General features: G+C 42.9%; 1 pseudogene across 1 annotated transcript; it reads left to right on the forward strand.

Annotated features, from left to right (window-relative positions):
- The first annotated feature begins 6246 nt into the window (after positions 1 to 6246).
- On the forward strand, positions 6247 to 8389 carry LOC147737427 (uncharacterized; annotated as a pseudogene). Its single transcript, XR_015299327.1, has one exon. The product of XR_015299327.1 is annotated as an uncharacterized LOC147737427 (transcript).
- The last annotated feature ends 5514 nt before the right edge of the window (positions 8390 to 13903 follow it).

Raw genomic sequence — 13903 nt, forward strand, 5'->3', positions numbered from 1 at the left:
AGTTCCAGGCCACACATTTCAACTCCACATTTCCAAAACACACTGCCTAATTACACACCAAACAACATGTTTCAACTCCACAATCCACAACGTACTTCCAATCCACACCATATATTGTCACCACCTGAGCACTAATCATCATTCAACACCACCATTTTGTATCAGCGCATCACCTAATCATCCCGTCAGTCTGCCCTTGGAATCTGGCATCTGTTGATTGTCCCCTAGTGTCCGTCTGCTGCTCGTGTTCTAATTAAATTATTGTTTTCCAACCTACACTCCCCCGTTATTTATGTCCCGCTTTCCCATAACAAAAAAAATTATAACAAGCAAGCATGAGAACAGGCAGGAAAAAGTTGCCAGCAGTGCAAGTACAAAAAAAGTAGAAGACATTTTTTATGTTAAAATCTTTTTTTATCAGGTTTTTCAGTTGTATATAATGTTGTCTTCGTTTGTATAAACGTAACAAAAATGCTTAACACTTTTTATTATAACTTTTCAACAGAATTCACAGCAGCCACAATGCTCTACAACATAGCCAAAAGTTCTGGCTAAAAACATAAGGTCCCAAAGACGTGACCCATTGGCTATGGCAACGCTTGTTTTACTGGGTTATGAAACATAGCTGGAATAGCTAATTGGCGGGCCGTAGTAGGGTTGTTTAAACTAGCTGGTTGGGTAGAGCGTTGTGGGGATTTAGTATTTGCTACCTGGGTGGTTGTATCTGTCACTAATATGTCCTCGCACTTGCTAATGCAGGTGTCTATCCTATCCAGTACACAATTACTCCCTGAATGTTTCTGTATCTTCCCAGCCTTTTTCCCTTTACTATCCCTCCCGCCCCTCCCCCACTGCCCTCCATAGTTTTCCTTTTCCCCATGCTACCTCTATAGTGCAAGTTAAGTCTAAAGCAAGCTGTCTACACAATCAGCAATGAACAGGCCTCTTGGCCCCGTGGACAATGAGAACCCTCAGGCCACCCTTATACCGGCCCCGCAAACCCCTCAGGAGAGAGAGCGTAATTATTTAGAATCAAAGAGAGTAGTTTGGGCAATGCTGGGAGATACCCGCGGTAACAGTACCTTGACTAGTCCACGACAGTTCTTGAATGTCCAGTAAATCTGAGTAGGCAAGATGCCTAATGCCAGTGGAAAGGGGGTAGCCCTGCCCTGCCTCTTCCTGGCAATGAGGCCAAGGACGGGACAGCCCTTGGCCCGGGCTTCTCCTGCGCGTTTCCCGGGGGGAGAGGCAGCACTATAAGCGTGGTGACGACAAGCACCTCCCCTCACCGCTGCGCCTGCGGTGAAAGCAAGGGATGCTGGGGCAGGCAGTTCTCACACTGAGGTTGAGCGCCTGGATGGGCTGATGGCGCTAGCGGCGTTTCCTACATGGACCCTGGGAGCTTGTGGTGTCCCTTGCTGGTGATAAGATAGCTTGCCCCCCTAGTGCCTGGCCTGTGTTATTGTATTGTTTGCATCAGATTCTCCTTGTGCCTGTCCTGTGTTATTGCATTGTTTGCATCAGATTCTCCTTGTGCCTGGCCTGTGTTATTGCATTGTTTGCATCACGTTTTTCTAGTACCTGGTCTGTGTTATTGCACTGTATGCGCGGCTTTTGGTATGCTATTATTCCAATAGTTGCAGCTTTTTTAAGAAACATGGTACCTTTTATCCCAATCAAGTGCATCTGACTGCAAGGACACTTCCTGCAGTAACAATCTACTTCCTATTTATGTGGCAACAGACAGCACAACATGTCTGCCAGAGATGTTGTAAGGTCAGAAACAGTACATAGGTAAGTAGGTATGATGGAAAACAAACTATTGCGTACGATTTTAAACAAAGAAGCTGCTGTGATAGACGGCAAAACATCCATGTCAAAACATCAGCATTAGGACAATGGTACATGGAACAATAATGGTAGATATATTTACACTTCTGTGCAGTGCGTGTCACTTAATGTTCTTTTCTTGCACTCTCATGAGATGGTTTTGCAAGGCAACTCTGAGCTCACTGAGTGTGGAGCTTCCACAAATCTCAGAGATGGGCCGTTCCAAAGACGGTAACAGAGAAGGTTGAAAGATCTGAGTCTTGATCCTGGCAGATGGACGGGTGATCCCTGAGGGGGTGTAGTTAGTCTGTGTGTTGCCACAGCTGTCCAGGGGGTGTAAGAAAATGTCAGCAATTTGTGGAGGGCCCTCTTTTGCGTGAGAACCACCCAGCTTCATGCAATACAGACTTGAGGGTTTGTGTCTGCGCAGGATGAGTTACATTCTGATAGTAAAATGGAGGACATTGTCCAAAGGCGATAGATGTTACCAAGAATTAACATCTTCAGTTACGACAGATAGAGAAAGTCCATGTACCTCGAGGAGCTTGAAAAGCTTTCTGCACTCTGCTGGTGCAGGCAGGATGTTTATTTTCTAGTTGGCATTTGCCTGGGGATGTTCAGATACAGTAGGTTAATTAAACCTTGCAGCAGCACTTGTAGCGTGGACTCCTGGAGTCTTGTAGTATGTGTTAGATGCGGAAGAACTGTCTTAATGTTCTACGGAGCTCAGAAAATCCAGACTCTCCTTCATCTCAGAGCTTGAGCTCTGTGGCTTGACCAGTTGAACTCCAATAAAGAAGATGACCTAGACCAGTTTTACCTCTCCCGACCTTTGAACTAATCATTGAGGAAAGAAGCCCTTGGCTGGAAGGAAGATCTGCACAAGGCACAGCTGACAGAAGCACTGCCTGGAAGGAAGATCCGCACAAGGCACCGCTGGCAGAAGTCCCGCCTGGAAGGAAGAGCTGCACAAGGCACAGCTGACAGAAGTCCTGCCTGGAAGGAAGATCTGCCCAAGGCGCAACTGACAGAAGTCCCGCTTGGAAGGAAGATCCACACAAGGCGCAGCTGACAGAAGTCCCGCTTGGAAGGAAGATCCGCACAAGGCACCGCTGGCAGAAGTCCCGCCTGGAAGGAAGATCTGCACAGGGCACACCTGACAGAAGTACTGCCTAGAAAGGAAGATCTGCACAAGGCACGGCTGACAGAAGTTCTGCATGGCTGTGACCTCAAAGCAATGAGAGACCCACAATCCACAAGATCCTTCAAGCCCAGCTAGCCACACTGGACACCATGTACACCAAATGCCTGATTTAGATTTCAGCAGATGCTTTATTCCATCACAAATGTGACAGGTATCTTGCCCGCCCCATTAAAAATGCATTACATCCTGTGGCAATTATAATAAGGCAGACAGGATATGTGTCACGTTTTGATTAGCCTTTGTGTAGTTCGCAGAGTTTTACTCCGCAGAACTCCACGAAGCACCAGGAAAACTCTGCCGTACTCCGGTGACTTCTGCTAGTGGCAGAGTTTGTTAAGCTGCGCTGCTCTCACTGATTTTTACTACCAGGAGCTTGTCCCGCACTGTAAAATCAGCACGAACAGCACTTCCCTTCGTGCCAGATGGCGCTGCTGCCTCTGTCTCTCTAATTGACATTCTAATCGAGTGGCAGCTTCATCAACGAGAATGGCAGAGTTCTACCCTCGAGTGGTCGCGACCTGCCGTGACCTCCCGCAATGAGAACTATAACCAGCAGGAGGTCTAGCGCGTTATATTTACTCACAAGCGCTCGCCACCTTACCGTTGGCGAACCACTTGAAAAAAAAACTCAGTTCTGCATCACGAGCTACGGCGGCAGAGTGGAATTCTTCACCAACTCCTAGTTCTGAGGCAATAATCTGTTGGAAAAACTCTAAACTAGGCCCTAAGTCGGCAATAAGTGTTGTAGAAGAAGTGAGATCCATGGCCTTGTGACCATCAGGCCGTTATCTGACTTCTTATGAACCCCACAGAGTGAGTGCGCAGTCAGAGGGCAGTAGGGGGGTCGCAGGCAAGAAATTAGTAAATTTGAATATGAGAAATATGGAAAGGTAGAACTGCCGCATCACCTGTGGATAACTGACACCTCCTCCCGCTCTGCCAAATGCCCATCCGGTCACAAAGTGGCATCATGAACCCCAAACGGACAACATCATGCCAGATGCCATGCAATGGTGGAAAAGGGGGAAAAAGAGTAATATGCACACATCTGATGCGGGGATATGTCAGGTAAATTAGTGGTTGTGATGGATTCTCTATAAGTACTAAATGATTGATAACGTTGAATATTAAATTATATGAATCAATGTTTGTTTGCCTTATCTGCGCTTACAATGTAAAGTACAGGCCTTACAGTAAACCCCTCGCTCTGTTTTACACAAAACCCCCCGAAGGAGCTGCATCTTACAGAACTTTAGAAAAAACTAATGACTAGCTTTTTAAAGTTGTCTTTCCGGGCCAGAACCGGGTGCTGTAAGCTGCACTAGTTTCAGGGAGATGGACAGATGTTCTGGCGATAGGAAACCCCGACAAACCACAATAATGTTCTAATCTTCCAGGTTAGACGAAACCAAAAATGCTTGAACCAAGGGAGCTGTTGAAAGTGTCAAAGGTGACCTATGAACAGCAAGGTAAAGACAGGAGTTGGTATTTGAGATGGTCTTGAGTGAATAGGAAAGAAATGAGAAGTGTGTGAATGGAGTTACTTTCGTTGTATACTTCGTAAAGAGTTACTGGAAATTTTGCAGCCCCGCCTGGTCCATCTCTTTTTCTAAACTCTATTGTTGTTTGAATGAAATCTTGACCGTATGCATCTATCTTAAGCAAAACCTTAAGCACTTGGGTGCTTCGAGCACCCTTACTTTGCTAAGTTACTCAGTGAACACTGTTAAATCACCTAGTTTTCAGACATTAATAAGATGTCACCTGATCATCAGAACTTTTAGTTAAATATCTGTGTGTGACGAAATATTCCCTACTAAGTTTCAAAGGCAGTAAAGAAGAAGGGGGCGATTTACTAAGATTTTGCGTCGTGTTTGCGTCACAAAAGTGGCACAAAAGAGTGCAAAATCTTTTTTTCCTAATTTTCTTCCCAGCAAATAGCGTAAAAGTAGTGTGAAGCATTGCATTGCACTGCTTCGCGTTATTTTGCACCTTGGGGCCTGCCAATGGTGGGGCTTGGGCGTTCCCGTGCAACCACCCATTGTTTCTCACGCTGAACTCAATTTACCAAATATAGTAGATTAGGTTTAGCGTGAGATAACTGCGCCCTTTTAAACTAGGCGCTTGGAAGGAGAAATGCTTCCATTTCTCCTTCCTTTTCTGACTTTGCATGTGTGCTGCACTGTGTAACAAAGTAAACAGAAACAAATGGCCAGAAAGGTTTGATTACTCGTACTACTTTCCGCCTTAGATAGAATAAAGGAAGGGGCCAATCAGAGGCAATAGAATGTACTACAACTGCATAATTCATCCTGCTCATTCCCCCTGAACTAGACCCCCTTGCAAAAACTATAAATCTCAGGCTGGTTTAGACAAGAAGGCTGTTACAATAAATTGAATGTCTGCTTGTCTTTATGTTTATATAAATGACTGGTGCCTCACAATCAATCAATTTGAGGCATTGTAGAGTTGTCTTGCGATTTTGTACAGTAATTGGTTGTATATATATCTTTTCCATATTTATGTATTATTTTCAATGTATGTAATTGTCAATGAATGTGTTTTTTTGATGACATATGATGAATTTCTTTGAAAACAGTTTTTCATAATACAAAAATCAATTTAATCAAATTGTTGTCCAACCTAGTAATTTACTGACTTGGGGAGGGGGGGGGGGGGGGGGGGTAGTACGAGTAATCGAACCTTTCTGGCCATTTGTTTCTTTTTACTTCATTGCAGTGGTCCAGGCCGGTCAGTGACAGGACCCAAGCCTTCCCTTTGTTCCCCTGCACTGTGTAACAATCATACAAAGTTGGAAAAGGTTTCCCTCATGTCTAGTCATAGTATTTTGTACAGGAAGGTTGTCCTTCCTGTACAAAACCTATGCTGGACTCACACACACACAAACACCCTAGCGCTCTGGTGCTAAGGTATGTGCATGGCACAGGGCTGCTGTAATCAGTGCTGGCGCAAGGGAAAGGGAAGGAGAGAGCCATATCTTTGAAAATATGGTGTTCTTATGCTCCTTCCCTGTCACGCAGCGCAGCCTCGCAGGGGGAGGCCTGTGCTGCATTGCCTGGAGATTTGGTAAATCTCCCCAGAAATGTCTTTTACAACCAGTTAAATATTGTGAATTCTCATTCCATTATGTTTCAATTTAGTAATTTTAAATATCTTTACATCCAACAGAAAACAAGCCTTGAATGTATGAAATGACCATCAATAATGAAGCGAATGCTGTAAATCTTCAATAGTAGCAGAAATATTGAGCTACAGTATTCAGGAAAACATCAGCGCTGTCGGCGACAGAGGAACCTGCACACAAACTGACAGATCCTGGATGAAGCATCAAGGGCAGTTCAGTGATTATAAGAGGCTGAACTGTACACCTCCACGCCACAAGACGAAGAAAGGACCTTAGGAAAATTAGGGCAACAACAATAACAAACCACCTCCTGTATAAACAAGTACCTAATACTAGCTTTGATCATGGGATTGGTATGATGTGATTACCACAGTGCTCTATTTTATAAAATGATGACAAACCATCACTCCGTGCTCTAGGAGAATTGTAAACTCTTTCTGGCAAAAACCACAGTAACCAGAGAAGAGCACAACAGAGCGGAGCCAGACAACTGACGGTAAAGGAAAGAGGAGTTCTTGTATCTACAATACAACAGACTGTTCCGATTTGCACCGGCCAAAAGGAAGATACAACTTTACCCGCAATTGTGCATAGCCATAATCCAATCTAAAGGCACAATCGCCTACAAAGACACCTTCTACATATTAGGAGTGTGGCAATTATTTGGTGGCTATCGCATTTTATTGTTAAAACAGAAATCAAACGTGCAAAATACTGCACACATATAAAGTGTGTGAGAAAAACACAAGTGCTTTATCAGCCATGTCGGCCCATCAGGAAATGCAGTCATGGGATGTAGACAAATATATACCTGACCCACAGACACTAACTAAGAAAGAAGAATCATACACATACAGCAAGAGTTTTAGTTTGACATCACTACTCAAGCTTCATCAGCACACATACACAGGGGAAAAGACATTCAAGTGCAGTGAATGTGTCAAGAGCTTTATTAGGTTATGGGAACTACAAATACACCAGCGAACACACACAGGGGAAAAGCCATTCAAGTGCATTGAATGTGGGAAGAGATTTAGTCAGTTATCAGTCCTAAAACGTCATCAGCTAACACACACGGGGGAAAAACCTTATCATTGTGGTGAATGTGACTGTAGTTTTCGTGACTCTTCAGCATTAAGGGTTCATCAGCGAACTCACACAGGAGAAAAACCATTCAAGTGCAGTGAATGTGCAAAGTGCTTTAGTCGGTTATCACACCTTCAAATACATCAGCGAACACACACAGGGGAAAAACCATTCATGTGCAGTGAATGTGTAAAGAGCTTTAGTCAGTTATCAGACCTTGAAAGACATCAGCGAACACACACAGGGGAAAAACCATTCAAGTGCAGTGAATGCGCAAAGTGCTTTAGTCACTTATCAAGCCTCCAAAAACATCAGGGAACACACACAGGAGAAAAACCATTCAAGTGCACTGAATGTGAAAAGTGCTTTAGTCTGTTATCACACCTTCAAAGACATCAGCGAACACACACAGGGGAAAAACCATTCAAGTGCAGTGAATGTGCAAAGTGCTTTAGTCGGTTATCACACCTTCAAAGACATCAGCGAACACACACGGGGGAAAAACCATTCAAGTGCAGTGAATGTGCAAAGTGCTTTAGTCACTTATCAAATCTTCAAAAACATCAGGGAACACACACAGGGGAAAAACCATTCAAGTGCACTGAATGTGCGAAGTGCTTTGGTCGGTTATCACACCTTCAAATACATCAGCGAACACACACAGGGGAAAAACCATTCAAGTGCAGTGAATGTGCAAAGTGCTTTAGTCAATTATCAAACCTCCAAAAACATCAGCGAATACACATAGGGGAAAAACCATTCAACTGAAATGAATGTAGGAAGAGATTTAGTCAGTTATCAGTCCTAAAACGTCATCAGTGAACACACACAGGGAAAAACCTTATCATTGTAGTGAATGTGACAGTAGTTTTCGTGACTCTTCAGCATTAAGGGTTTATCAGCTAACTCACACAAGAGAAAAAACATTCAAGTGCAGTGAAAGTGCAAAGTGCTTTAGTCGGTTATCACACCTTCAAAGACATCAGCGAACACACACAGGGGAAAAACCATTCAAGTGCAATGAATGTGTAAAGAGCTTTAGTCAGTTATCAGACCTAAAAAGTCATCATCTAACACGCACGGGGGAAAAACCATTCAAGTGCAGTGAATGTGGGAAGAGCTTTAGCCAGCTATCAGACATAAAAAATCATCAGCGAACATACACGGGGGAAAAACCTTATCAATGTAGTGAATGTGACAGTAGTTTTCGCAACTCTTCAGCATTAAGGTATCATCAGCAAACACACACAGGGGAAAACCATTCAAGTGCAATGAGTGTGTAAAGTGCTTTAGTCGGTTATCACACCTTGAAAGACATCAGCGAACACACACAGGGGAAAAACCATTCAATTGCAGTGAATGTGCAAAGTGCTTTAGTCACTTATCAAACCTCCAAAAACATCAGGGAACACACACAGGGGAAAAACCATTCAAGTGCACTGAATGTGCAAAGTGCTTTAGTCGGTTATCACACCTTCAAAGATATCAGCGAACACACACAGGGAAAAAACAATTCAAGTGCAGTGAATGTGCAAAGTGCTTTAGTCACTTATCAAACCTCCAAAAACATCAGGGAACACACACAGGGGAAAAACCATTCAAGTGCACTGAATGTGCAAAGTGCTTTAGTCGGTTATCACACCTTCAAAGACATCAGTGAACACACACAGGGAAAAAACAATTCAAGTGCAGTGAATGTGCAAAGTGCTTTAGTCGGTTATCACACCTTCAAAGACATCAAAAAACACACACAGGGGAAAAACAATTCAAGTGCAGTAAATGTGCAAAGTTCTTTAGTCAGTTATCAAGCCTTCAATGTCATAATCGAACACACACCGGGGGAAAACCATTCAAGTGCAGTGAATGTGCAAAGTGCTTTAGTCGGTTATCACACCTTCAAAGACACCAGCGAACACACACAGGTGAAAAACCATTCAAGTGCAGTGAATGTGCAAAGTGCTTTAGTCGGTTATCACACCTTCAAAGACATCAGCGAACCCACACAGGGGGAAAACCGTTCAAGTGCAATTAATGTGTAAGGAGCTTTAGTCAGTGATCAGACCTGAAAAGTCAGCAGCGAACACACACGGGGGAAAAACCCTATCATTGTAGTGAATGTGAGAGTAGTTTTTGCAGCTCTTCAGCATTAAGGTATCATCAGCGAACACACACAGTAGAAAAACCATTTAAGTGCAATGATTATGGGAAGAGCATTAGTCAATTATCAGAACTACAAAGACATCAGCGAACACACACAGGGGAAAAACTATATGAATGCTGTGAATGGTTGAAGAGCTTTAGTCAGTTATCAATCCTACGAAAACATCAACCAACACACACAGGGGGAAAGCCACTCAAGTGCAATGAATGTGGGAAGAGCTTTAGTCGATTATCAAACCTCCAAACACATCAGCAAACACAAAGAGGCGAAAAACCCTATAATTGCGGTGCTTGTGACAGTAGTTTTCGCTTCTCTTCAGTATTAAGGTATCATCAGCGAACTTACACAGGAGAAAAACCATTCAAGTGCAATGAATGTGGGAAGAGCTTTAGTCAATTATCAGACCTACAAACACATCAGCGAATACACACAGGGGAAAACTATATTATTGCTGTGAATGTTTGAAGAGCTTTAGTCAGTTATCAACCCTACGAAAACATCAACAAACACACTCGGGGGTCGTGGACTAGGGTCAGCGGACTTGATAATTCTCGCATCGGTGCCTACTCTAATCAGGGGTCCCACTCGGCAACTCTGGGCATTAGCTTGCCTAATCTCCACAACAGCCCCATCAACGCCAGGGATGCCTGGCTCCACCTTGGGGACTTCCAGCAGGGACCATCCACGTTACAAACTGGCAAGAATGGGCGGTCGTTCTTTCTCCTGTCTTGCCCCTAAACTTTGGAATTCTCTTCCTGCCCTGATAAAACTCGAGCCTTCCCTTACGAAATTTCATAAAAAGCTTAAAACTTTGCTTTTCCCTCAGTGATGATTGCCTGGCCCTACCACTACTACCTTTTTGCTGGCGCCGGGAGACCCCATGTGGGTAGCTGTGTGCATTACAAATTTAGTTACAATACAATGCAATACATCCCACAGGGAAAGCCAGGACGGGTTCCCCAGCGCTTTATACAGCGCCAGGAAACCTACGGGTAGCAGTGCGCTTTACAAGCTCAAATAAATTTACATTTACAAAGCCCCTCAAGTGCAATGAATGTGGGAAGAGCTTTAGTCGACGATTTGAGCTACAAAGTCATCAGCGAACACACAGGGGGAAAACATAGAAGGGCACTGAAAGTGAGAAGGGCTTTTGTCAATGTTCGATCCCACACAGCCCTCAGTGAATACACTCCTTCATTTAACTCACATGGAAATAATTCTAGAGATGCAGAGATTCCGGAAAGAAGTTAAGAACATCAAAAATAATATTGACCCATCTGAGGACATAGACAAGAGCTGAAAAGTGCATTTATTGTGAGAGGAATGAATTATGGAAAAAGATAAAATTCAAATTATGTAGGACATTGAAATACCAGGTGATAGAAGACCTGAATAGCAGTAAAGAAGAAAAACAGATAACAGTATTTGCAGAATTATAAAAGTGTTTGTTTCCAGTGATTGTTCACTTCCGTACACATAGCAAAGTGACAGTATGTACCAGGATGCACAGTGGGAGACAAGCACAATGTGGATTAAAAGAAAAGAAACATAGTTGATTTTTATTTGGTGAAGAAGAGATACAAAGAAAAACATTCAATCGCACCTGACCACACTACCTGTAAAAGCAACATTGAACAACACTGGGACTAACAACGGTCTTTCCAGCTAACTTGTCAGATTAGTGATAGAACCTATAAACCCAACACACCCAGAGTGGACATGTTGTCAGGGCTCTGGAGATGGAAGCTTCATTGGTAAAATGCATGTATTACTATTAACAAATGCCACTGCAGTATATGTAATGAAATAAGCACAGGTGTTCAAGAAATAACCTATTTTTAGATATAAAAGAGCATATACCTTGTTTTTAGGTAACGTTTGCTGCATCTTATACAAACTGTTTCAGTTGTTGGGTCAGCTCGTGCCTCGCGCCTTATTACTAAGTGCGACCCGTGGCTCCTCTCTGACTTGGCTCTCTCTATTCACTTGCCAAACTCTACTTTTTACCAGAATTGAGCCATTGTAAGCAGTAGACTCTGTTTGAAGAATGTGGTGAAATAGCGAAATCCCACATCAAAAGCATATATGTGCCAGGACAATCAGTTGCACTCCCAGCAACTCGTCTTCCACACTGATTCTCCCTTGTCCTCAAATGTTCTGAAGGATTTGTCATATGAATGCCAGAAGTGGCAGTGACATTCATGAAGCTAAAGCTAACAGGAGTGTGTGGGAGATAGAGAGGGGGAGAGATAAAGAGAGCGAGAGAGACAAAGAAAGGGGGAGAAAAAGAGAGAAATGGAAGGAGGGGGAACGGCACGTTATTTGTACTCACCTAAAAATAGAAGAAGCAGCCGAATACATGCCAATGTGTGACATCACCAGAGAAATGGTCTGAACACCTGTGAATTTATATGTTTATTTTTAATACCTATAGACCCATGTCCTGCCAATAAACAGGGCACAAGTAAGGAAAACAGTGAAGGAGCCCATTATCATATGCAAATCACAGTGACGTCACATGTAGTGGCATCACAAGAAGTGATGTCAGGCCCTTATAATAATTTTCACGTGAAAGGTTGACGGCCTGTTTTAAAAACAAGAAACAAGAAACATAAAATAATGTAAAAATAGGTTTTTGGTTTCAGTTTTTATACATCATGTGTTTTGCCCACTATTAGTTTGTAACTAAACTCAGAAATGACTGAAAGTGTAAATATTTTTAAACAGATAAGTGGAACTTGGAAATTACATTTTTAAACAGTTTTCAGCAAATAAATAAAATGTGTTTTTAATTTGCGCTCGTTTCCTGACGTTATTCTTTATCCAGCCCCTATACCCCAAAGTGTTTCACATTTATAATGTATTAAGCAATAGAAGGACTAATTTTGTCAAGATCTCTGTTCCTCTCTTGTGCCACTCACACAAACAAACACTCAGAGGCCTGTGTCTGCAGTGCTGGGGCACAAAGTAACAATTACCAGTTGCAGGCTAAGGAGCTAGGTGGAACTGAGTCCCGTTTATAGATAATAGTAGGGGGACCCCTTCAAACAGTGGCTACCCTCCGACTTGTTCCGTGCTGATAAAGCAATAGTGAATTTGAGTAATTTATGATGAATTGAAATGAGAGAAAGAGAAGAACAGAGCAAGGTGTAGGATATATTAAAGAAAACGAGAAAAAAAGAGACACAAGACTTTAACCTGTTCTGTGTACTAGCACTTTACGTAAACAAGTTGTGCTGTGCGTTGTGAACAGGCTGTCACCCCCTTTGTATGTAAATGAGCTTCTGTGACCAGACAACCCAGGCTCCCATCTCTTCTAGCGTGGATGATAATGTGAGCACTGTAAGGTAATCACAAACTAGGACTATATTGAGAAACAATTGGCTTCTAGGTCAGACAGCTGTTGTTATGTAGTTCTTTATTAATTTTTTTTCATTTACTTTAATTTGCAGCAATCCTCCAGGTTACTTATTCTCAGTATTACACTTCAGGTCGCTCATTTGTCGGCGTGGGTTTTGTCCTCACACTGGTCTAGGATGGGCCTTCTCAAGGTAGAAGGCGCTGTAATAGGAATAATAAATCAGACATATATGAAATTGTATGTAAACAAATGTGTGCCTTTCAGTTATCAGGCACCACCAGACTCACATCTACACATGTAATTGAGCGCCGGACTAAAGTGACTCCTCTCTATATAAATATGTGCCATCAGTAATCGGGTGATGGTTCCGCTGATGCGCACAGCAAATACAGTTTCTGTGATTGTGCAAATCGGCCTAAATTTTAATTGCTGAAGTGTCACGCAGTTTCGCTGATGCGCACAGTTTATATGGCTTGTGGATATTGCGCACTGTAAGCAGATCACTGAAGTTCACCCTTAAGTAGTAACTAGGTCTAAAAATAGTAAGTACATCATACATAATGTCACTGCCCCCCCTTCTTGTTGACATCTCCAGCAGTTCCTTCTCTCTCGTGGCTGAAGTGAAAGAAGGTTTTTACACATTATGCTCGTGTCTATGGCATTTCCTTAAGCGCAGAGAGGGAAGCCTCATTGTTAATGAATTGTTTGGGCTCTGAGGGACAAGAATTCTTCGAACACCTTCATGAACTCTCTGATAGTGACTTTGCCACTCTTAATGAATATGAGATCTGCATCAAAAAGTTGGACTTGTACTACCTCCCCAAAGTGAGTACTGTCCTTGAACGTTTTCTTTTTGGGAGAAGGATGCAAAGGCAGGATGAGTCGGTCAAACAGTACATGACTACCTTGCACAAATTGGCTTCCACGTGCAATTTTGGTGCAGCTAAGAGGAGCGATTAAGAGATCAGTTCATGTTGGGATGCACCCTCGACAAAACGAGAGACGCCCTGTGGCAAAAAGAAAAGCCATCGCTTCAAGAAGTGCTGACCATAGCCAAAAGTCACTAGCATTCAAGAGCGTGTGTTGATATTATACGCAAAGACAGTTCAGGTGAAA

The sequence above is a fragment of the Lissotriton vulgaris genome, chromosome 1_1, assembly GCF_964263255.1.
Source record: "Lissotriton vulgaris chromosome 1_1, aLisVul1.2, whole genome shotgun sequence".
In the NCBI taxonomy this organism is placed as follows: domain Eukaryota; kingdom Metazoa; phylum Chordata; class Amphibia; order Caudata; family Salamandridae; genus Lissotriton; species Lissotriton vulgaris.